This window comes from Tamandua tetradactyla, chromosome 6 (genome assembly GCF_023851605.1).
Source record: "Tamandua tetradactyla isolate mTamTet1 chromosome 6, mTamTet1.pri, whole genome shotgun sequence".
Classification (NCBI taxonomy): domain Eukaryota; kingdom Metazoa; phylum Chordata; class Mammalia; order Pilosa; family Myrmecophagidae; genus Tamandua; species Tamandua tetradactyla.
Genome location: NC_135332.1, coordinates 166,366,328 through 166,392,056, shown reverse-complemented (window position 1 = coordinate 166,392,056; position 25,729 = coordinate 166,366,328). Strand labels below are relative to the sequence as shown.

The 25,729-nt window shown below is 37.5% G+C and overlaps 1 long non-coding RNA gene across 1 annotated transcript in view; it reads right to left on the bottom strand.

The window, feature by feature from the left end:
• The window catches only part of LOC143686482 (uncharacterized), a 182,304-nt gene that overhangs the window by 90,774 nt on the left and 65,801 nt on the right, over positions 1 to 25,729 (bottom strand). Inside the window, exon 3 of the long non-coding RNA XR_013177185.1 lies at positions 8,079 to 8,242. This is a non-coding gene — a long non-coding RNA (uncharacterized LOC143686482). The remainder of the gene's footprint in view (positions 1 to 8,078; positions 8,243 to 25,729) is intronic.

Below are 25,729 nucleotides of genomic sequence, written 5' to 3'. Positions count from 1 at the left end.
CTAGCCTCAAAAGCATAAATTCCTGTTATTTAAGCCAACTCATTGCATGGTATTTGTTTTAGCAGCCAGGAAACAAAAGCTATGTGTATATATTGATAACTGTCATATCTTTTTATTGAATTGACACTTTCATTAATATACAGTGACATTTTATGTCCCTCATAACAGTTTTTTACTTAAAGTCCACTTTATCGGAAAATAGTATAGCTCTCTTAGATCTCTTTTGGTTATTATTTGCATGGTATGTTTTTTTTTCCATCGTTCACTGTCAAACAACTTATTTTTTATTTTAATCTTTAGGTGAATCCCCTTGTAAATAGCATCTAGTTGTGTCATGCTTTTAATCCATTCTGCCAATCTGCCTTTGACTGGAGAATTTAATCATTTAAATTTAAAGTAACTATTGCTAATAATACGACTTCTGCCATTTTGTTAATTGGTCTTTGTAAGTCTTATTTGTTCCTCATTTCTCCGTTAATACCTAATTTCACATTTATTTGATTTTGTTTCGTATTTACATTTTTAGTCCTTTCCTATTTCTTTCTGGATATACTGTTTAAATAATTACTTTGTGGTTACTAGGGGCTTAAATTTAACATCCTAAATTTGTAACAATCACAAGTATTTGATACCAAATTAACTTCCATAGCATACACAAATAATCTTCCTGTATCCCTCAACACCCACCACCTTTTTTGTACTTGTTACAAATTATATCTTTATGCATGATATGTCCAAAACCATAAATTTATCACTATTTTGATGCATTTGCATTTTTGAGCCTGTAGGAAGTAAAAGTGGAGTTTTATACCAAAAGATCCCAATTCAACAGTATTGGGATTTATAATGATCCATATGCTTACCTTTATCAGAGGTCTTTATTACTTTATGCCACTTTGATCCACTATGCAGTGTCCTTTCCTTTCAGTCTAGAGAATTCCCTTTAGCACTGCTTGTGGGGTGGGTCTAATGGTGACACATTTCCTCAGTTTTTGTCATCTGGGAATGTCTTCATCTCTCCCTTATTTTTGAAAGACAGTCTCACCAGGCATAAAATTCTTGGTTGGCATGGTGGTTTGATACTATGTGTACCCCAGAAGAGCACGTTCTTAAGGTTCATCTATTCCCATGGGTGTGAACCACTGTGAGAAAGATCTTTTGATGAGGCTACTTCAGTTAAGGTGCAGCCCACTTTAATCAGAACGGGCTGCAATCCTATTACTAGAGCCCTTTATAAATAGCATGAATGCAGAAAGAGAGAAGCCACAGAAGCAAGAAGCTGAAATGGACAATACCTTGAAGACCTTTAAGAACAACATGGAGGAGAGGGGAGAGATGAGCAGATGCCAGTAGAGGAACCCAGGATCACTGGTAGCTGGTCTTCAGGAAGATAGCACCATCTTAATGATGCCTTGATTTGGACATCTTCACAGCCTCAGCACTATAAGCTAATAAATTCCCATTGTTAAAAACCAAGCCATTTCATGGTATCTGCTTCAAGCAGCCTAGGAAACTAAAACAGATGGCAATTGTTTTCTTTCAGCATTTTAAATAGTACAACCTACTGCCTTCTGGCCTCCATGGTTTCTGATGAGAAATTGGCACTTAATCTCTTGGGGCTCCCTTGTACATTACACATTGCTTTTCTCCTGCAGCTTTCAGAACTTTGTCCTTGTCCTTGTCATTCAATGCTTGGACAACTATGTGTCTAGAAATGTTTCTCTTTGAGTTTTTCCTGTTTGGGGTTCAATGGGTTCTCGAATGTGCATAATCATGTCTTTCATTAAATTGGGGTATTTTCTGTCATTATTCTTTGAGTATTCCTTCAGTGGGCTTGATGATATCCATCCCACAGGTCTTTTTGGCTCTGATCACTTTTTTCATTCTCTTTCTTTTTGCTCCTCAGCCTGTATCATTTCTCAATCTTTTCCAAGCCTGCATCTTGTCTTGGGTTTGTGCTTGCTCCTGACTTTAGGAATTCTCTTGTTTACAGGAATTTGAATGCCCTCTATGAAATGCCTCCCCAACTCTCTATGACTTTCTACTCCTCTTATGTGCTCTATTTAATGACCTAATACAGGTAATCCTTTGCTGCAGGCCATTTTGATTTATGTTTTTTAGCAGATTGCAAGTTGCTTCTGCCTGCAGGGAAAGGTTTGGGAGGCTGCGACAGAGATGAGTTTCTAAATTCAGTCTTTGAGGCTGCCACTTGATAGACTGACACTAATATACTGGCACTTCATTTTCTGCTTAGAGTATACTCTGCTTCCTCAAAATTAGGGTCAGGGACCCAGCATGGGAGTGCAGGCTTGCTCCATCTTCTGCTATGGTCAGCAAAGACTCCACAAGCATCTCCTAGTGTTTCTAAAGCTGGGTTTCCTTGATTAATCCCTTGTCCAGTTACTACAATTCTTTAACTGTTTTCCAGAGTTCAAAGGAAGATTGGCTTTGCCAGTTTTTGCCCATTGTTCAAAGATTCTTTGGGTGAACAGCACTCTGGAGTGCCTTATGCTGGCATCTTGGACGACTCAAGTTCTTCTCTCAATGAAAGGTCCCAGAAGAGTCCAACATAACTAGGTCATTTATGCTTTGTTTCAGTCTTCAATTATTAACTTCTGTCAAATCAAGTGAGTGTTTAAAACTTCTCATATACCTCCTAACAAGGGGGATTTTTCTCACACTTACTAGTGCCAACACCCAGTTCCAGTCATAGCTCTCACTTTGCTGCATTTCTATGCATATTTCTCAGAAGCAATTATCTTAGTAAAGCCTTTGACACTGTTATCATCTTACATGAACACCCAATTCAAAGATTTCCAATTGTACAAATGGACTAGACGTTTGAAATATGACAAACAGGGAATGTGGTAAAGTTTTGCAATCACAGGATATATATGATATCTCATTTATGCTAATGTTTACTTTACAATTCCTATTTCAGGATAGCTGCTACAGGTACTGGGTGGTTCTTCTTGAAATGCTCTTTCTCCTTTTCTTACTTTCCCAAAATCAGTGAAAATTCTAAAAATGGAGGCAGTATGGAAATAAGACTTTCCTTCATTTCTCTAAAATGTTAACACAAATTCAGAGCATGTTTGTCATGTCTCCTTTTATTTGTGCTCATGGGAGACAGTGAGAGTCAGTTATTCATCCTTTCTGACCTAAGATTCGCCCTTGAATTCTTAACATGATGCAATTCAGCCAGTTCAAGATAATTTAGCTGTAGCTGATGACTCACCTTCTTAATCTAAATTTATTATACATTGTCCTGAATTCTGTCCCCGCATCGGGTGTTCTTCTAGAATAAAAACTTCTGATTAATATTTTATCAATGATTATGATGAAAAGAAAGAAAACTCCTTGGTGTATTGTGTGTGTATGTGTGTGATTTTAAACCAGAAGGGATAGCACCTTCAATGAAAGAAAGAAACAAACTGCAAAATATATCTCAAACCCATCCACTTCTTTTCATCTCAGTTTCTCTAAACCAAGATACAACTACCATTTCTCAAAGGCACAACTACAATTTCTCCCTTCAAAACTACTGTGACAATCTCATATCTATCTACTTACACCCACTTGCGCCCCTCCCCACCCATTAGTTCATGGAATAGCCAGAAGGAGCTTTCAATTATGCAAAGCTGTCACTTCTACTCTTGAAATTTTTCAATAAATATCATTACATATAGAACACACTTCAAACTCTTAAACATGGTCTTTAAAATCTAACATGATTTGGCCCCTTCCTTTGTTTCTATCTACATCATAGTGTACATTACCTTGCTCACTTCATTCTACCTACAGTAATCTTTCATTTCTCAAACATGCTACACTCATTTCAGCCTCAAGGCCTTTCCTTTCACCCATTCATTCATTTAATTTGTACTTATTAAGTGCTTAATTTACATCGGACTACTTTCTCTTTATCTGGTTATTTCATACTCATATTCAGGTACAGCATATGAGTACCAAGAAGGCCTCCTTTGACCAAGACAGAAACTTCTATATGGTCACCAAAACCTATTCACGCTTCCCAACCACAGTTCTACAATTTTCAGTTTGCTCTTGCATCTTCAAGGAGCTTGTGTCTAGTACTCACTGAATTGAGTGCCTGTGGATTTTAGGCTGAATTGGCTAAAAAGGAGGAGGAGTAATGCAAGCAAAGGACAATTTCTTGATTCATTGTGAAAAAGACCCAGGTTTTCCAGCTTCTAGAGGCTTCCTACATTCTTGGGAGCTTGGCCCTACATCATGAAAACCTCCACTTACAATGGCACATCTCCTTGTCTGGCCCTAACTCTCTTGCCTCCCTCTTACAAGGAACCTTGTAATTATATTGGTCCACCCAGATAATCCAGGATAATCTCTCCTGCAAATCCTTAACCTAATCACATCTGTAAAGTCGTTTTTGCATATAAGGCAACATGCACAGTTTTAGGGGATTAGGATGTGGGCATCTTAGTGGGGGGGGTTCATTATTCTGCCTCCCACACCACGTGCCAACATATAGGCCTGTGTCATGGTTTGCCAGGGCCGCTATAACAAATATCACAGACTGGTTAGTACAAAAAGCAGAAATTTATCCTCTTACAGATTTGGAGGCTAGAAGTCCAAAATCAAGGCATTGGTAGGATCATGCTTTTGGTGAAGACTTCAGCAAGACTTCAGCACTCTGGTGGTGGGTTACCAGCATCATTCAATCTTGACCTCCATCACTTGGCCACCAGTCTCCTTCTGTCTCCTACTCCAGTTGTATTGGTATAAGGTCTACTCTGATTCAGTTTGGCCTCATCTTAATAGGATCTTCAAAGGTCCTATTAATAAACAAACTCACCCTTGATCTTGATCTTGGGGTTTGTTCATATGAAACTTATCCCCACAAAGGACAGGCTAAACCTACTTATAATTAGCCCTAAGAGTCACTCCCAGAGAACCTCTTTTGTTGCTCAGATGAGGCCTCTCTCTTTCAGCCAGACAGCAAGCAAACTCACTGCCCTCCCCCTCTCTATGTGGCGCATGACTCCCAGGGGTGTAAACCTCCCTGGCAGCGTGGGACAGAATCCTAGAATGAGCTGGGACTCAGCATCAAGGGATTGAGAAAAGCTTCTCGAACAAAAGGGGGAAAATAGAAATGAGACAAAGTGTCAATGGCTGAGAGATTCCAAACAGAGTCAAAAGGTTATTCTGGAGGTTATTCTTACACGTTATATAGATATCCCCTTTCTAGTTTAAGGTGTTTTAGAGAGGCTAGAGGGAAGTGCCTGCAACTTAGAGCTGTGTTCCAGTAGCCATGTTTCTTGAAGATAACTGTATAATGCGATAGCTTTCGCAATGTGTCTGTGTGATTGTGAAAACCTTGTGTCTGATGTTCCTTTTATCTATGGTATGGACAGATGAGTTAAAAATATGGATAAAAAATAAACAAATATTAGGAGAAACAAATGTTAAAATAAATTGAGTAGACTGAAATACTAGTGATCAATGAAAGGGAGTAGTGAGGGGTATGGGGGAAAAATAGGCAGAACAAAGGTTAAAATATATTGGGTAGTTGGAAATACTAGTGGTCAATGAGAGGGAGGGGTAAGGGGTATGGGATGTATGAGCTTTTTTTTTTAATGTCTTTTTCTGGAGTGATGCAAGTGTTCTAAGAAAAGATCATGGTAATTAATATACAATTGTATGATGATAGTATGAGCTATGGTTTATGAGCCAAGTATGAAACGTTCGTATGTTAAGAATGTTTGTGTTTGTATGTTGTTTTGCCAATAAAAACATTTAAAAAATAAAAATAAACAGGTTCACACCCACAAGCTCAGGGGGTAGGACTCGGACATGTCTTTGTGAAGGACACGATTCAATCCCTAACAGCCTGTACAAGGATTAGAAGAAAAAGGTCCCAGTAAATTCAAACCTGACCCCCAAATGATAGAGATGTGACTTTTCTACTAAAGCATATCGCAGTGAGCTTCAAAGTAACCATCATTAAATCTGAAAGAGAAAGTCATAGTGAGAAGGAAGAAAAGAAATAAGGCAGATTTAAGGACTGTGTATAAAAAAGAACATCAGGTGTGGCTATTAGTCTTGTCTGGACTGATAGGTTGAGGGCTTCTGGGGATGTAAGTCCTGCATGCCTAGGGGGGATTTTAGGGGCAGCTCACCACACAGTCCACCCCGCACTACCACCCATCCCTTCTTACTACAAGTGCTGATAGTACCTAGAGGTATTTATGCGATCACTTGTTTACTTTCATTGACTAGCACCACGAGAACTAGTACTGAATGCTTCAAGTACCACTATATCCTCAGTTTCTAGCACTGTGTTTTGAACTCATCAAGCCTTTGTTTAACAAATGATTCTCAAGTGATGAGAATAATAGGTCAAATAAGAAAGATGAAATTTAACCATGATAGCCATGAATCCTCTTCTTGGACATAAAAATATCAACTGGACAGAATGAAACAACATAGCTTAACTGCAATAACTTTTTTTTTTTATAAGAAAGTTTAGGGCAGCCATTTAATAAAATGTATTTTATAAGTATTTCTATTATTTAGTATTCATTAAATATAGTAAAATTCTTATATAAATATTTCTAGAATTCAAGACAATACACTCCTAATCTAAACTATGGCCACAATTAGACATCATATTCTATTCCAGAATCAGCAGGGACAAATAAGACTCTTTTCTGAAGAATTGGCTCAAAGTGTTGACAATTTATAATTGTTTTCATATATATGAAATGTTCTCATTTGAAAAGGTTACCAAACATTGATATATAGTAGGAAAAGACAATCTATACCTAGCAGATATAGAGATTTGAAATGGACAGTAGAGTGTAGGTGTGTCTGACAGAGAGAGAAAAACAGACTGACATCACCTGACAATTTTTCTCAAATGAATTTGTCATATTTGGAGGGACTCATGTCCTGTGTCAATCAGAGGAGGGAAGAGACAATACAATTGGAATTAGTATTTTTATTGAGATTTGGATAACATCCAAAGAATAAAGATTGATATCCAGCAATTATGATGTATTCTACTCTTGATAATTTTTAATAAGATTATTTCTATATGGCCAAATTATAGTTTGTGACCCTTTCTGCCACCACAGTCTCACAGTCTTGGGTACCTAAGCAGACACTCATTTCTAAACATTTATTTTTCATTTAGAAATTCAATATTTCATAGAATGCTTAGAATTGATTAGAAAAATATCACCTATGTTATTGTGAATCATTAAATCTGAAACCACTCAAATATAGTTTTTGAATAAAAATACCAGAGATAATGTTTTCAAGTTTGATTCCATCAGCAAGTAGACCACACAGTAAGCCACAGTACAATTTGTAATTGACATACTGATGCTCTCAGAGGATCAGTTAACCTCAACTACAATATGGTGGAAATAAACTCCCCTTGGAAATAAAATTCCCATAGTTTTATAAAACAATTTTTCTTCTAAATGAATGCATATATTCATTATTTTTCTTTATATTTCTTCCTTACCCTGCAATACACAATCCCCACTGTGAATTTGTCTATTATTTCTTGACTCCAAGACTCTGACTGGTATCTGACCAATTACAGAACCCCTCAGCAAATCGTCATATGTTGTGAATGAAAATTGCTATGAACATATACTTGGGAAATGAAAGACAGATGGTCTTCCAGTGTGTATCTTCTTTATCTCTTTTGTCAACCCAGAATCAACTTCACATGTCCTCTCTGTTTCAGTCTATCAGTAAGAGCTCGCATGTGTTTCATAAATCATCCCTTTCACTTGAGCGTTCTTATCAATTATAAATCTCTTGGTGTCTTCTCTGTTGAAATCCTCCTTTAATGTTTTTCTTACTACTCTAATTCTCTTCTCAATTGAGCCCTCACACATTTCTTCTCCAGACTTTTCAAATTTAAAACAAACAAACAAACAAATTAACTAGGTTCTTCTTTACGACTAAACAATTTAACAGAGTGTTCCCTAGTCCCACCTTCATGGGTGTCTGAAGTTGGGGCACCCACCACACAGAAGACATTCAATAGTCAAGAAAGGTCTAAATTAACCCTTCTCTCTTACCTGGCTTCACATTATCAAACGTGGAGGAGGCAGAAGCACCATGGGATTGAAGGAGGAGAGGAAGAGCAGGCGGTCAGGAAGAGTAGGTGCTATGGTCCGTGGGAGAATGGGACATACTCTGTCTTCCCAGTGCTGAACTGTGGGGCTCAAGTTTCAGGTCTGACCTGGGAGAGATAGAAGTTTTTAATTAGAAGGTTTCAAAAGTATAGAACTAAAAAAAAAAAAAAAAAGAGGCTGAGAAGCTAAATCTGGAGCAGGTAGAAGCTAGCCTGAAATCCTGTGGGAGGTAGAGGAGGGACACCCGACTCAGCAGATTTGGGGGCAGTAGTTGGAAAGAAGTTCAATCTCATGTTTGTACTCAACTGAATCTGACATTTTTAATACATCAGTTATACATGAAGGAATACATTTAGATAGTATACATATTTGATGAAATAAAAGTCAGAAAGAAGAAAAATAGAAATTTCAGATATGCCACTTGTTAGTGCTGTGATATTAGACAAATAAAAACAAATTTTCTAAATCTCAAAAGCTTAATTTAAAATACAAGCCTATGCACCAGATTGCTGCGATGACTAAGTAAAAAAATAATGCATCCAAACATCTGGCACAATACCTGCTTCATAGAAAGCCCTAACTTCAGCCTAGTTCACTTCCCTCAGGATGCTTTATTCATTATTAAGTATTTTTTGAGGAGTGGCTGTATGCCTAGAAACTATACTAGACAAGCGTGAGATGAATTTCTTTCTGTGTATCTTATGAGCCCTTAAGGGACCCAAGCGGATTAACAAATAAAACAAAAGAAACCAGCACAAGTTCATCACTAAACTTTAAAATGTGGATTTAAACTATAGAACAGTGACTTTAGAAATCTAGAGACGATGGGATGAAATGTGGACTAGCACAACTTTTTTCCTCAAAAACCACCTAAAGTTCAGGTTAACCAGAAGACTTGTTTTTCTTCCTTCTGGCTCTTTTCAATTGTAAACATATCTAAAGCCCTTTCTGAAAACCAGGAGGCTTCAAGATTGGAGAAGCCAATAGTTGATGTCATTGTATTAGTTTGTTATCCAAGAGATCTGTATTATCCAGATTCGTATTCAAGACTCCCTACTTTGCAACAGACTATTTGGAAATCATTGTTGGGGTCAAGGCCACATCTAACAACTCCCATTCCTGGAGCATCAGATTTTGATGTTAATGAAAACAAGAACCTAAGCCTTTGGACATCCATTTATTGCAATGGGTAGCTACAAACAAAGCATAGTTACAATTAATTTATTCATGCAAAATCAACATGAAATCAGCAATTTGCTTGACTAGATTATGTTTACTTCGATTCAAAAAAATGTTTCATAACATTGTGTGTGAGAGTTATAAATATGTACATACAGACAAAAATTAACAAAGTAGGGGTATTTGCAGACTTTTTAACTCTCCCAGTTCTCCTATGTCGTTGGGTACCTGTTGTGAGGAGGGTCATAAATGATAATATCTCTAGAATGACAAATATGGAAAAAGTGGGGAGAAGAAAAGAAAAAATGATGTGAGAAGTGTTGCTGAGTTTAGGAACTGAGTATGTTTTAATGGCTTACAAGGTATATGAGGAACACTTGGAATTTCTTTTGCACCATTTTTGCTTTTGGCTTGTGAATTGTGCTTCTTGAAAGCAAAACACATATAGACTGAACTATTTGTATGTCTGGGTTAGGAGAGATATAATCTTACCTAAACAGCCAAAAAAATTATTTAAAAAATTTTTTCTCATACAGGGGGGTCTCACAAATATGTTTATGTCTATCATATATAATGATAAATTCATTGTGCACTACTGAGGCTGGGATCCAGGAATGTAAATGAGGACAGCAGAACCCCACGTAGTAGGGAAGAGGAGATAGACAGAAAGAGGTCAGAAATCAGTGTATGCAAATGTAGTTGGCAATTTAGAAAGTTCCAGAGAACTTAAGGAAAACAGCAGATTCATCTGAACTGAGAAAAGACTATGGGGGCACAAAATGAGTTATTTTGTTCTCAGTTATTAAGATCTGTTAAATTTCCCTCTTTTCTGTAAGCTCCAACTATGTGCTAAACTTCATCCAGGCCCAAGGTCATAGTACCCTCCTCCATAGCACATTTATATCAATATTTAGTAAATAAATGAGCATGCTCCCATAGAAACCACTGCACTACCTCTATCACAATACAAACAATAAGAATTGAAATTCACTGCTTATGTGTTTGTCTGCCCAACCAACTTTAAGATCCCTGAGCCTAAGAACAGAATTTTCTCAGGTTTAGTGTCTCATCTGACAAGAGTGGGTGCTTGAAGAATGTATGTTCAACTAAGATGAAAAAGAAATTTACCAAAAATAAGCTCTAGCTTAGGCGGACAGTAGAGTGGATAGAGTCAGATGTAGACCACCTGCCCAGAGTCAGACAGGAAAGGTCTTGGAAATAGAGTGAGGTGAATTCAGAGTTGACGTATGAGACCTTGTAGACCAGACTGAATTGTCTTCTAACAATGTTTGAGCTGTTATGGCCTATCCCATTCCACCAGCCACACTTTTCACTGGCTTAGCAAGCATATGAATCCAAGAGCAAATAGGAAGGACATCTGAAGATTCTCTTTCTTCTAAATTGAAGGGACATAGCACTAAAGATGGCTTTTGTACAGTTATACCTGAATCCCTGACTAAGCAAGAGATCTTATTTCAGAACAGTTCCCACAAGAGACTGTATGCTTATTTTAATAACACTGTTTTTGTTCAATGTCCTTTGGGAGCTGCCTACAAACCTTTAGAAAAACATATTCTTTGTATGTGGACACTATCTTGAAAACAGACAAAAGCTATCTGCTCTTAAGTCTTGTGAATAAATGCAGGTTATTGAACAGTTTGGAAAACAAAGCAAGGTATGCTAAAGAAATGAATGGTATTTTGGGATGGCTTATAATCTGACTCAAATCAGTGTTATTAATTAGATGTCACAGAATTATTTTTATCAGAGCAATATTTTTGAAAGTAAACAAAATGTTTTCTGAGAATACATTGTAAATCAATGCATGTTTGCTCAGGAAAAAATCTCAGAACTAAAAAGACATTCTTCCCAGCTCTGAATTATGTCTGAATGCATGTATTTTTTTGTTTCCTTCTCGGTGCTTTTATAAGGCATGTCAATGAACAATGAAAGAGGGGGAAGAGTAGGAGAAAGAGATAAGAGATTGAGAAACTCTTATCAATGCAGAGACACTGACTTAGAAGTTTGGGCCAATTTTTAAAAGGGAACTTGGTTGGTAAAACAACAAATGAATTAATCTCTGGGGGAAAAAATTGGGGGAGATCAGACCTATCCACTTTCTGTATGAACTACTATCTTTATGGGGTTTGCGAATCCTACTAAATCAGTCCATCTACCAAACAATTAAATATTTATTACGATAGCCTAGATCAGAGAAGGAGAGAAATACCATCCCCTTTCCACTCCACCCCAGCCCTCACATACACATTGTATTAGTTTCCTAGGGCTGCTGTAACAAATTACCACAAACTGGGTGGCTTAAAACAACAGAAATGTATTGTCTCACAGTTCTGGAGGCCAGAAGTCTGAATCAAAGTGCCAGCAGGCTGCGTTTCCACTGAAGTCTGTAGGTTTTGGCCATGGCTGGCAATCCATGGGGTTCGTTGGCTTCTGGCATAACTCAATTTCTGTCTCCGTCACGTGGGTGTCTGCTCTGTCAGTGTCCAAATTTCCTCTCCTTATAAGGACAACATCATGTTGGATTGGGACCCACTCTAATCCAGTTTAGCCTCATCTTAACTAATAACATCTTCAAAGATCCTATTTCCCAATAGGATCACATTCATAATGCTGGGCTTTAGGCCTTGAAGGTATCATTTTGGGAGAGGCAATTCAATCTATAACATACCCATTGGCTAAGCTGTTTGGGCCAACAATGCAAATGAGATTCCATGTTTGGGAGAAATCTTATTGGTCTTCCAATTTTAAAGTCGAAGTATGAATAGTCCCCCCACACCAAGTAAACTCTCTTATACCATTAAGTTCCCACTGTCAAGTTATGGATCCGATCTCTGCCCTCCACTGGAAAATATTATATCTGAATCAGAAAATGCTCCTTATTTTGAAGATTATGGAAATCATTAATCAATATATTAGTTCAAAGTGGTAGATTTTACTTGTTTAAATATATTCATGGCTTCAATACTAATGGAATCTTCTTTGATGCGTGAGTTATACTTATATTCATTTAATCTTATATCAGAAATATGTCTTAAAGGACTTCTGTATCATAGAACTTGCTTCTTAACATGGGTCCACTAGTAGGAGAAAGGAAGGGAATGGAATGGTCCCTGTTCTCCAGACCTGGACTGTCCCATGCAGTAGCCACTAACAGCATGTGGCAATTGGGTATTGTCTATGTGGCTTGTCCTAATTAAAATGCACAGAAAGCCTAATATACACACCAGATTTCTAAAGCTTAGTACAAGCAAAAAGAAGGTAAAATATTATTGTTTCTATTGATTACATTTTCAACTGATATTTTGGATATGTTGTGTTAAACAATGTATATTATTAAAACTAATGTTACCCATTCCTTTTATTACTTTTCTAAGGCTATTAGAAAATATAATATTAAATATATGAACTGAATTTGTGACTCACATTACATTTCAATTGTACAAACAGCACTGATCTAAAAAGGCTCATTTTAGAACGTGTGCAGATACATAATTGATATATATATTTCAATATGGTAAGTATAATAACAGAATAATAGCAAATATAATAAAAATATATATAATTATAGCAAATGTACGTTTTGCTTATTATGCCAGGTACTGATCTAAGATCACATACACAGCTATATGCACGTGCATCTCTCTTTCCTATGAGGACATAAGTGTCATTGTTCATCCATATTTTTAGAGTAGGAAACTGTGGCACAGGGAAGTTAAATACCTAGGCCAAAGGGGAATTTCCAGTTTTCAACCTAGACAGTTGAATTCTAGATTTTGTGCTTTTCATTATCACATGACACTGTCTCTGCATAGAGAGAACAATAAACGCATGGATGGGGGCACTTAATTGAAGTGGGGTTGAGAAAGGGCTTTCTGTGTGGCCAGTACCTAAGTTGAGTTTTTAAGAATGAGTAGAACTAACTCAAACAAAACTCTTTGTGTGTGAAATAAAACAACAGAAACAGGAATTTTGTTTGAGTACATGTATAGCACACAATCCTTTGCCTCCAAAAGGTCAAAACATTTACTGAATGCTTCCTTAGGCAGTATGTGATTAAAAACAAACAAGCAAACAAAAAAAAAAGGGGGGGGCGAGGAAGAGGGAGGAGAGAGAGAAGAAAAATATGAAAGAGAAGTAGAGGAGAATGGAGGGAGGAGGTAGAGGAGGCAGAGGGAGAAGGAAAAGCCATTCTTGCTCACAAAAAAATTCATTTGTTTAAAGTGGTAAAGTCCTAAGCTTTTGTAGCTCTGACCTCTTACAAATTAAAGATTCAAAGATTTTATGATTTTTCTGTAGGTGCAAAATTGGTTCCTCATGCACATATGCGGAGATTAGCTGGCATTCAGACCAGTGTGACTCTAACACTCACAGATTGGTTATAATTTTGCATACAAAATAAATTTAATGGTGAGCACCTAGAAAGTTCGCTTATTGACAAACTGAGCTAAGGGAAGGGAAGACGGATACTCTACCCTTATGTGTTACCCTTAAGTTTATGGTGCTCTCATGCATCAGGGATTTGGGGCATTTCATGCTAGAGACACCGATGCTAATAATAAAGAGAAGAGAGAACAATTTCGAATCAGTGAAAGAAGAAAGCACGGTTTCCTGCTTTGTGATAAATCTCATCTTCCAAGGTAAAATCTGTATTCCTGTAAGAGGTGGGAGGCAGAGGCTCCCCATGATGGAGCAGATATGTCAGGCACTGCTCTGCTTTCCGCCCCAGAGATCTGCTGTGTTATTAGAAAGGCAAAGATGGTCCTGCCTCTGATTGTCAGCAGGGAAGGGGAAGTTAGCACAAAGAGCCAGAAAAAATTCTTAAGAAAAACAAATTAGGAAATGGAGGGGGAATCCCACAAATAGAGAACTTGAGAATGATGAAATAATTGCAAAGAAAAAGACGCTATGTGGGTGAGAATGGGCTTTTAACCCCATCACCAAAGGCTTCCTGGGAAGGATGAGCCTGAGATGAGACTTAGACAGAAGTTCGTCTGGCAAAGTAATTCCAGGCGGTGGAAAAAGTGTGACCGATTACTCAGACATGTGGAGAGTCATAGAGTATCTGGCTGAGCAGTTCAGTATTTCTCAAATGCAGGGAGGAAAGGGTGGGAGATGAAGTCAGCAAGCTCAATTCCTGGAAAACCTTTCAGACCCTGTTGAATATCTTGGATTTGACTTTTGGGCACTAGAATTCATTCAAGAGTGGGAGGGAGAGAGTGCAGCAGTCAGATTATAGAGGAAATGCTACTTTTTATCTCCTCTACCTTGCTCCTGTACCTTTTCACTCCAAGCCTGTTCTCTCTATTGGTCATGCATCTTCCATTGGTCCAATCGTGGGAATGTCAGTTTACAGAAATAATTAGTATATATTGATGATTGCTTAAGGACGTTTACAAACTTGGTTCCTGAAGTAAAGCTTTCTATCAACAAAGTTGTTTTTATATATCAGTCAATATAATAAAGATTTAATGAAAATATACAAATACTTTTGAACATTTTTAGTGAATACTTTCTAATTTTCTTTGGTAAAGGCTGTTAGGTATTGAGTAAGAAATAGGTCAATACCCTTTCTACATAGCTTCTTATGACATGAGTCCTCTTCTATCTCCAAAAAGCAGAGACCAGAAAAAAAAATGCCTTAAAAGCAAAGAATATCTCTTGTGTCTTTATCTCCATTGTAATATCAGGGCATTAAATGCAATGCGTATTCAAAACTAAAAGAATGAATCAGTATCAAGAAGACAAGGCTTAGGGTCAAACACTGACACTTGGTATCTGTATGCTCTCTGTTATCTGCCTGCCACTTCATTTTCCAAAGGCTTGTTTTCCTAGACTGTAAAATTAGAATACTAGTATCAGCTAACATGTGTTGCATACTTCCTGTGTACCAGCCACTGTTTCAAATTCAGTGCTTTGTGCTTATTATAGTACTTAATTCTCACAGACAGGCAATTTCATCATCACTCCTATTTTACAAAAGAGAAAAGTGAGGCACAGAGAAGAAAAGATGTTTGTTCTGAGTCACTAGTTTAAAAACTAGTGGAGCTGGGATTTGAATCTGCAAATTTTGATTCAGAATATACACCTGTAGCCACTTTGTAATAAAATGGATTTGTTAGACTTACATTGGTGAATAAGTATGAATGATCTTTGTACACCGAAAACTAATGTTCAAATCTAGTTGGTACCATTATGCAGTTGTATTTGTGATCACGCATGCTTGAGTGTCATGGCTCACACATACAGAATCTCAGGAAAAATGAGCCCTCATTTTTCCAAAGAAAGCAGTTGCTGTTCCTATCTTCTCTGCATCGCCAGTATGGGAATGACTTCAAAATAGCTCTGCTTTCCTTCTCCCATATCCTCAATCTGAAAGAATTAAAAAGAAATGAAAGACTGATACCAGATGTTCTGTAGCTGTTTGGGTTTGCATGTACCTTGGTTTCCTGGACATCATGTATTCTTTGACAGTCATGTCTTCACCATCATCAATTGCTTGAGGAACATGGCGGGTTATGTGAGGCAACAAAGCTAACCTCCTGGTCTCATTTTCCAACTGTTTAATTCCCCTCCCAAGCTCCACAGGGCTTTTGTGTGTTTGTGCTCATGTGGTCAAAGACAGATGGAAGTACTACAACCACACCCACCCAAAGCCCTGAAATAAGCACTGCACCTAAAATTTCCTTCCAAACTCTAGCAGTAAGTTTAAAATTAAAAGCTTTTCAAGCATCTGGGGCCCTGCCTAAATAACCCTTAAGTAAACATTTAATTCAAATAAAAATTGTCAAAACAGCTCACTTGTCTGACATCCGCCTAGAACCTAGAAATGGAAAAACAACTTGTAGAGTGAGGAGACGACAGGCATGCAAAGTTTAGGTTAAATGGCAAGAGCAAGTGGTTATAGAATAAGACAAAGGAAATATACATATATTTTTATTTTGTTTATACTAATGTGCTAAAAACAAAAACCTCCTTCAATAAACGTTCAAAAGAATCTTCAGTGCCTATAAATCTTACCTTTAATCCTTTCCTAAATCACATCTCATCCTCCTCGCATTACCCCTGATTCTCTAACATTGCTTCTTTTACTACATAGCAATTTTCATTACCTAAAATAGTATTCATTTACTTTTATATTGACTGAGTCTTCTTCTGGAACATATGCTGCAATGGGTGGGTGTTTTGTCGTACACATCTCTTTCCTAGAACAGTGTCTGCCACACATGGTTTGCTTTAAAAAAAAAAAAAAAAGCCAAATAGTGAGAAAGAAATAAGAAGTCTTAGCAATCCTTCATAACCTAGCTCCAGTCAGGTTTCTGGAGTAAAGTCTTAGGCAATTCAAAAACAGCAATGCCCTATAGTACTGAGCCTGATGCCTAATGTACACTTAGCACTCACCAAGTGGATGGAATCATGACTGTATACCTACTCATCTTACCTAATACACCAGATTGCTTCTTCTAAAGCGGAGTGACCAGCTCCAAGCCACACAGCTGGCCAAGCAGCTGGAACTCGCATCTATCTGCCTGGCTCCATCCCCCATACCTTTTCTTCAACACCACACAGCCTTTTCCAATCTTCCTGTTCTCTGAACTTCGATGTCACTGAGAACTTTAGAGCTGAAAAATACCTTATGTTGATTGAATTTCATTCCCTCATTCTGAAATCAGAGTCTGATGCCCACAGAGAAGAAACCCAATGAAATGCAGTGATGGAACCAAACCCCAAACCCAAGCCAGTTTTTCACATTCACCATCTATCACCCGTGTTGGGATTCCCTAACCAACTGTTTTGCAAGCGCTTTCTGACTTGTGTCCACTGCAAAACGTCATATGAGAAGACAATTCTAAGAAGAAAATGTGTAATGACTTGACGAATTGAAAAGTGGTAAATGAATAAAATTACAGTAATATGTCTTTTGAAAAGAGCCTGCTGAACATCCATGTAAGGTTTCAGTATAGTTATTCACAAGAAATTGTGAAATAGCACCCCTTAACCTACTCGTCAACCCCAGCAGAGAACTGTTATGATGACATCATCTAGTCATTCAACAGCTATTTTATACATTTCTATTCTGTGTCAGGCATCAGACTAAACTTGAAACTGTGTAGACCAAAAAAAAAAGTGTAGGTGTCTCTATCTGAAATGTCTTGCTTAATTGTGAGCTCAGAGAAGGGGCCAGAAGTTTGTTGAATAAATGAAAAAATAAGTAAGTCCTGAGAAGCTTATATAGATACATTATTTCCAGGACTGCACAAAAATATCAGGATATAATCAGCTATTGTCAGTCAGATTTCCTCTGCACCCCTCCCCTAGGGGACTTTCAGAAGAACTGTTGGTCTTTTTTTTTAGTATTACCAGAATTTTAAAAAAATTTCCTGGGGATCTTAGCACATAATGACATCTTCACTGAGTTTTGCTCCTTCTGACAATATTAATTTTTCACTAATTATATTGAACCATCCACCATATGTTATAAGAAATAACAAAGGTGAAGCACAGAAAAGCTGTGCTTTCTACCAAGAAGGTAAAAATAGTGGTGCTTTTTTTGCGGTTGTGTTTCCCTCGTAGTTAACAAAACAAGGCACTGTGGAGGAACTGTTTTCTTTCTTTCTTTTTTTGCATGTGCAGGCACGGGGAATTGAACCCGGGTCTCTGGCATGGCAGGCAAGAACTCTGCCTGCTGAGCCACCGTGGCTCGCCTGGAGGAGCTGTTTTTAAGAAAATCAAAACATATTCATAACTTTTATTATCCAAGCAGACCTGAGCTGGGTCTAGAGAAGTTCTTCCCCTACACGAAAAGCCATTTCTCCCAAGAAGCTTTTCATACAGTGAATACCAATCAGTCACCTAATCTCTGCATCTTCTTGGGCTTTTCAATCTATCCAGTAAAATGTATAAAGGTACAAATATTAGCTGTCATATGCTAGCCAATGTGCAAAACATTTTCCATGCAGTATATCTTTTATAATCTTTAAAAATAATCTTAAGAAATAAACATTTTATACCCATTTTCCAGACAAGGAAGCTGATGCTCAGACTAAATAATTTTTTCAAGGTTACATACTTAACTTCCTGAGGTACAGCCAGGCTGCCATTCACAGTGGCTGTACCACTTTACATTCCATCAACAATGTATAGCATTTGTCCCTATTTCTTTACATCCTCACCCACACATGTAGTTTTCTGTTTGTTTGATGGTGGCCATTTTGGTAGGTATGATTAAAAAAAAAAAAAAGAGCAAGTAATATCAGGATGTAAATTTGAATTATTACCTCGAATATTACATTGCTTCCCACTGTGTTATATTGCTCCTATATCGCCCACCCCACGCCAAATTTCTGCACACATGAACTCACATCATAGCAATTAAAAGCAGAAACTGTTTCTGCTACAAGCATACCCGAGAATTCCAGCAACTGTCAGTTCCTGTGCTTAGAGTTGTGTGAGGTTTCTGGCGCTCTCACTGCTCAGGAGCTTGGTGTTTCTTCTGTCTGCCCTGCACTAAAAGCTTAACTATCTCCATATGTTCAGGAGCTCACAGATGGGGATTTGAGGGCAGCCTGATTAGCGCAGTCTGGGTGTTGGGTAAACTGCCTCTTAGTGTGAGACATTTCTCTTCCCATTACTCAGCATGAAGTCTCTCCACAATTCATCAGTTAACACCACGGGTCCTTAATGACCACGCACTAAATCTTGGGTTTCAATCCTGTTGGGAACACTTTACTTACCGATAGATAATCAAGGACCTTTTATGGAGCACCTGCTGCGTGAAGGGTTGCAAAGAATTATGAGACAACGCTGCATTTCCTCAAGGAATGTAATACCTACTTAAAGAGTCATAGAAAACTATTCACGTATAAAAACTTAAATTAAAATATGAGGTCGTGATATAAGATAGTATGATGTAATGCATCACTGATGACCAAATGACAGCTGAAGACAATAAGTGCAGAAGAATTTCAGATGAGGAGGAGTCTCTGAGTTAAGGTAGTAGTCAGTGGAGGATTCCTGGAGAAGGGGAGAGTATAGAACAGGTCACAAGATCTGAGATTATATTAGGGGGAGAGAAAAGGGCAAGAAGGGGATATAAGATCAGTTTCTATACAACCAACCCGATTATTCAATTTCCCCACTTCTCTAAACAACTAATTCAGAGAAAAAAATATTGCTTCAATTTTTCTTAAAGTAGAACTCAAGTTCTTGAAAGCTCTACCAAGAAAGAAGGAAATTGTTTATTTTATCCTTAAGGCATGCTAAGATCCTTGTCTTGTTTCAGAGTAAGCCAGATATACTTAATAATTTTATTATTCCATTAAAATAATATAGATGATTACATATGCTGAATGTTTAAGGGTGAGCACAGAAAAGCTAGAAATATGGCTTCCAAGACAAAAAGATTAAAAAGCCAATACTGACACGTACATCAATCTAACAAAGTTCAGAGAAGAAAAAAAAAAGAAACAAACGTATGGATGCCAGACAATAAAAAATAATAAAGACAAAATACCAAATAAAGGAAAAAAATTGTAGAGTGATATGTACAGTAGAAGTCATGTAAGTTAAAACACATAAAAGATGCTGACCACAATGGAAGAATGTGCAATTAAATTATCAAAGTTTAAAAAAGAAATAGATGGGAAAGATACACATTTTAACATATTGATTACTTTTAGAAAAGGAATAAAGGAAATAAGCTAAGGAAGGGTAGAGAGAAGGCTCCGACTAACCCTGTAATTGTTTTATTTCTTTGGATGTTATAAGGAAAATATAGCCAATTCTTAACCTTTGCTAAGTCAAGGAAATTAGATTGGAGAGGAATATACATTGGGCTTCATTGTGCCATGAATTTATTATTTTTAGTAAATTTTTTTAAGTTCTGAAATAAAAGCAAACATGGCAAGGTGTTAAGGTAAGTGTGGGCAATGAGCTCATGAATGTTAGTGAAAATATTCTCTGAATGTTTGATATAGTTTATAATAATTACTTTTTTAAAGAGGGTTTATTGGTCCACGCAATTGAAATATCAAAAACAGTTTAGACTTGAGGTAAATGTTGGTTCTGGTGCTCGTGTGATCATCAGGACTCCAGCTCAGTTTTGCTGGGTGTCCTTTGTTTCTCCTAATCCATGTACTGAAGTCAATATATGGTCTGGCTTCCTGCACAATAGCCAAAAAGGGTTGTAGTAGCTTTAGTTCCCACATGCACATACCATACCACCCAGCCAAGGCATGGTCTTTGTTGCAACATGCTAACAGAGCTCTAGGAATTCTTCCTTATTAGAATGGTTTGGATCATTTGCCTTCCACTGCAAAGCAATCACTGTGGCCAAATAAATGGGATTCCTCATCCTGTGTCACATACCTTGTCCCTGGATCCAGAAGTGGAATCAGCCTAACCAGAACTTCACGAATCCTATTACAGATAGTTGAGGCTACTGGAAAGAGGTGAAGAAAAAAACATGCTAGGGGTACCACTATATCATCTAACCAGAAGGACCCTTGATTATTCAGAAACGTATTAGTAAAAAGTAGCAAGGAAATGTGCTCAGCAGTGTCCTGCATTATTTTAACAGCAAACATTTATTTTATGGTAATACTATTTTATGCACAATACTATGTTATGAAGAATAAAAATGTGTGTGTGCATAAATTATGGAACGCAATAACTGTTCACACACTAATTCAGCCATTTGCTTGCTCAATAAATATTTCTGAGCATCTGTTTTAGGCCAAGTACTAGCCAAGTGTTAAGTTTTTTATTTTTATCTGAAATCACTTAAAGTATTATAATATGGAACAATTTAATATACTTCAATGTCATCTTCTTCTGTTAAAAATCAAAAAGCATCTAATACTTTCTTTGAAGGTATCTTCAGACAGTAGACTTGGTAGGCACCGTAACATAATGGTTGAGGCTGAAGCAAAATTGCTTGGATTCAAATTCCAATTTATACCTTTTACCAGCTTTGAGGCCTTGAACAAGTTGTTTAATATCTCTTTGTCTCAATTTCCAGAGATGAAAAATAGGAATGAATACAGTTTTCTTCATACAGATGTTATAAAGTTGAAATGATCCCATCCCAGAAGAATAGTTAGAACAGTCTAAAAAAACTACCCTAACAAAAGATTGTCCTTTTGCCTTCCAAAACGCTGCTTAAATTTAAAGGTATTATGGCTGCATGGAGAAATTTCTTGACATGGTATAGAAATGGAAAAAAACAACCCGCATCATTGCATATCTGAAGCTTTAAAAATACAACGAAATGCTTAAGAATTTTGTTAAATTGAGGAATGCAAAGAGATCCAGAGAAAACTTGTTTTTACTTTATGGCTTTAGCTGTTTAAAAATGTATATATTTTGGTTTTCTAGTAGGAGGCCTAGAAACCCAACAGGTTTCAAAAAGAAGCCCCCTACCTCCCCCCCCACCCCAAATAAAAATCTCACAATGTGCCTTTGATGGTCCCTGGTCTCAATTTACATTGGCTTCTTGAAAAAAAGAACAAGGATGGCAAAATCCTCCCTTTATGGCCCAGAGGAAGACTCAGACTATCTTATCTTTGGAAGGACCTTAGAGATAATGAAGTCTTCTACCTGATACAAGGATCCCATCTTCAGTGCCCTCAGTAGGTTGCCATCAGCTTCTGTAATGAAACTGGAGAGTTCAATGCTTAAGAAAAACATACCTTTCCTATCTGAGCCACTCTAATCATTAAAAAGTTTTCCCTCTCACTTTTTAAGTGGAAACTCTACTGCCTCCAGCTATTCCTCTTCTTGGTGAGTTTCCAGAGCCTTTATTAACATGGTCACCTTCCTCTTTGATGAGAAATCAAACTCCATTGGCTCATGGCCAGAAAGAGATACTAGACATGAATATTTATCCCCTACACTGATTTTCAAAAATTTGAATTACTTGGAATCTTTGCCCTTCCCCTCCTCTTCACCAAAGTTTGATTTATTACCTCCAGACTATTCCTTAGGGCTCTGATAAGTATCAGTAGTGGTATTGGACACTCTAAATTTAGGATGCATATGGGCATCTTGAGCATAACATCCCTTCCAAATTGCACAGACATCTTGAAAGGCACATAAGTCTCTTTATTATTCTAAGTGACTGAAGGAACACAAACATACACACACTCCTCCCAAAGTATAAATAACTATTTTTAAAGATAAGATTATCTAATATCATAAGCTCTTGGAAGCTATATTCCTAACGGTTCCATAATTTTGCAAGGCAAACCTCCTCACAATGGAGTCAGTGCCTCACATTAACAGTCACGATAGAGTAACGTTAGTCACTGCCTACCTTTCAAATTGTTCTACCTTAGGACTTACATAATGCAAAACATGGGCCATTTGCTAGACCTTAAAGTCTTGATTAAATTCTTTTCTGGAAGCTTCCGCCCATATGTTTATGTGTGAGTGCAATTTTTTTGTGTGTGAGAAGGCCACACAGTCACATAGGGACACACACATTATACACATACCCACTTTTTGTATATTATCTAGACCATCTTAAACTTTGGAAATTGATATATTTCCCTTCTGACCGAGGTTTTTAAATTAACCACTAGTAAATGTGCTCTGGTTATGAAAAGATTATCACTGAATCCCCAGGGTGTCATCATTGAACTCTCTTTTTTGAATCATTAAGTATCCATTTAAATGATTGGAATTTGAAGGTGTTAGCAAACCTGGTAAGAATGACTTCAATATCTTCATTATCAACACAAAATATTAAATGAAATGGGTCATTTGAGAGAGGCCCAGAGCAGAACAGGAAAGAACTCACTCTAAGGTGGCAATTATCTAATATAAAATGCTCATTGATTACAACCCTTAAACCAGCTGTGACTTTAACTGTATTTATTACCTATCACATATTTCTTTGTCTTATCTGCCAAGAAATCACACAAATCCTTCCCAAATTCCTTAGTGAAATCCAAATATATTGCTTATGAAATTTGTCTGATACCATATATTAACCTTCTCATGAAAGGAAATTTTGGCCTGACATGAAGTTAAGGTACTTGCGTTAGCTCACGATGACCTCAAAATCATCTGAATAACTGTTTATTCTAGACTTTGAGTCTAGTCCATGAGATACAAAGTCTGCAGTTTCAAGAATCTACTCCATTCCTTTTGAAAGTCAATGTCCTTTTTTGTGCTACTTATTCTGGTTTCTAAGGACTCTAAGATTACCTGCGATAATTTTGTGACTATATTGGCATTCTTTTTTTCAATACCACATCAAGAAATTACTTCTGTACTCCAAACAACACTAGGTTTGAACTCATTCCAAAGAGCCAGATGTTCTGCCACTGCCCCCCTAATCTATCCAGAGCTTTAATTCATTATAATTTAAGATTCTAAAACATTTGATTTTTGTATATGGTGTAAGACAGAGGTCTACCTTCATTCTTTTGCATATAGATATATGTTTTTTCCAGCACCATTTGTTGAAAAGGCTATTTTTTCCCAATTTGAGTGGACTTGTCACACTTTCCATATACCAATTGGCTGATGGGGCAAGATGGTGGTGTAGTGGGGTGTGAAATTTAGTTTTTCCTCTGGGGCAGCTAGTAAATAGCCAGGAACTGATTGGAACAACTGTTGGGGGGACATCAGTGACCAGACACACATTGCACACCAGTCTGGAACTGGTGGTACGACTGAAATTCCACACAGAACCTTAAGTCTGTCAAGCTGTGGGGGCCAGTGCCCCTTCCACACAGGCATGGCAGGCTGGTTCTGGAGGGATAAAGGAGCAGACCCTACTATAAGCAAGGAAGGTAGCTCAACCAAGCTCCAATTACAGAATTAATGAACAAATGTGGACTGCTGAAACAGACCCTGAGCACATATAAACCTGGAGTAAGAAATAAAGGAACTGGTAGTTTTTGCCCCAGCAGAGAGGGCAAGAGGCTGACAGGAAGGAAAAAAAACAAAAGCAAAAACAGAGATTTTCTGAGTTGGACAGCACAAAATACTGGAAAAAGGCTTGGCCCCCAAGCAAAGAGGTCCCATAGAGCCATATACCAACTCCAGCTCCTGATTAGCAAACCTGGGGAATGGGGTCCGGTTCCAAAAAGGCTTTATTTATCTCTCTCACTCTCTCTCTCTTTTTTTTTTTTAGTATTTCTTAATACCTCATTAGATAGAATTACAAATACTCTCAGGCTTCAGCACTGCCCCAGGCAATGGCTGAATTAAGGCATGTTTGAGAGACAAAGTAATAAGTCAGGTAAATGGGGCTAATCCCCTAACAGGTATATCTTCTCCAAGAAAAGTGTGGGGGAGACTCAAGTAGCTGTCCATTTTCAGGGAATTCAGGCCCCAGGGGCTGGAAAACAGAAACAACCTAAGCTCACCTTCTACCTAGCCTCTGTCTCAACTGCACCACTGACAGTGAGAGGCTTCAGACAATTAAAGGCACACATCACTTTACTCTAGTGAGAAGCTGCAGGCTGACAAGCACCACAGACTACACAGAATAGGAAAAGCACAAAGTCTAGAGCTTTCATAGTAAAGTCTGACAGCCTGTTGGGTATCACACTCAGGGAAGCATGAGACTCATTACACCCTTTTCCTGAGACATAGGCCTATCTGGTCTGGGAAACTGACTGCAAAAGATCATATTTGAGGATATCTTTATCAATGAAGTCCCATATAGTTAAGGCAAGAATCAGAAAAACAAGAGTTGAAAAATTCTGACCACTTAAACAGAAGCCATGATAGAGATCTAGAATAAATTGAACTGAATGCTAAAGAACAGATAGAGAACAAAGCCAACCAACAAGAAAACTCTAGGTAAAAGTGAAAATGACCTCCAGGATCAATTAATTAAGGAAATCAAATGCCTAGATACCAGCAAAAAAAAATAATGAGTTATACTAGGGAAACTGAAGATATGGCTCACTCAAAGGAACAAACCAAAATTTCATATGAGATACAGGAGTTGAAACAATTCAGAACATTTGAACAGACATGCAAAATCACAGCAAAAAACAAATCAATGAGTTAAGGGAAGATATGGCAAAAGAGATGAAGGATATACAGAAGTCTTGGGGCAAACATAAAGAAGAACTCAAAAGTTTGAAAAACCAAATGGCAGAATTTATGGGAATGAAAGGCACAATAGAAGAGATGAAAAAACAATGGAGATCTACAATAACAGATCTGAAGAGGCAGAACAAAGGATTAGTGAACTAGAGGACAGGACATCTGAAATCCGACACACAAAAGAACAGATAGGAAAAAGAATGGAAAAATATGAGCAAAGTCTCAGGAAATTAAATGGCACATGAAGCGTATGAAGATCCATTTTATGGGTGTCCCAGAAAGAGAAGAGAAGGGTAAAGGGGCAGAAACATGAATGGAGGAAATAGTGA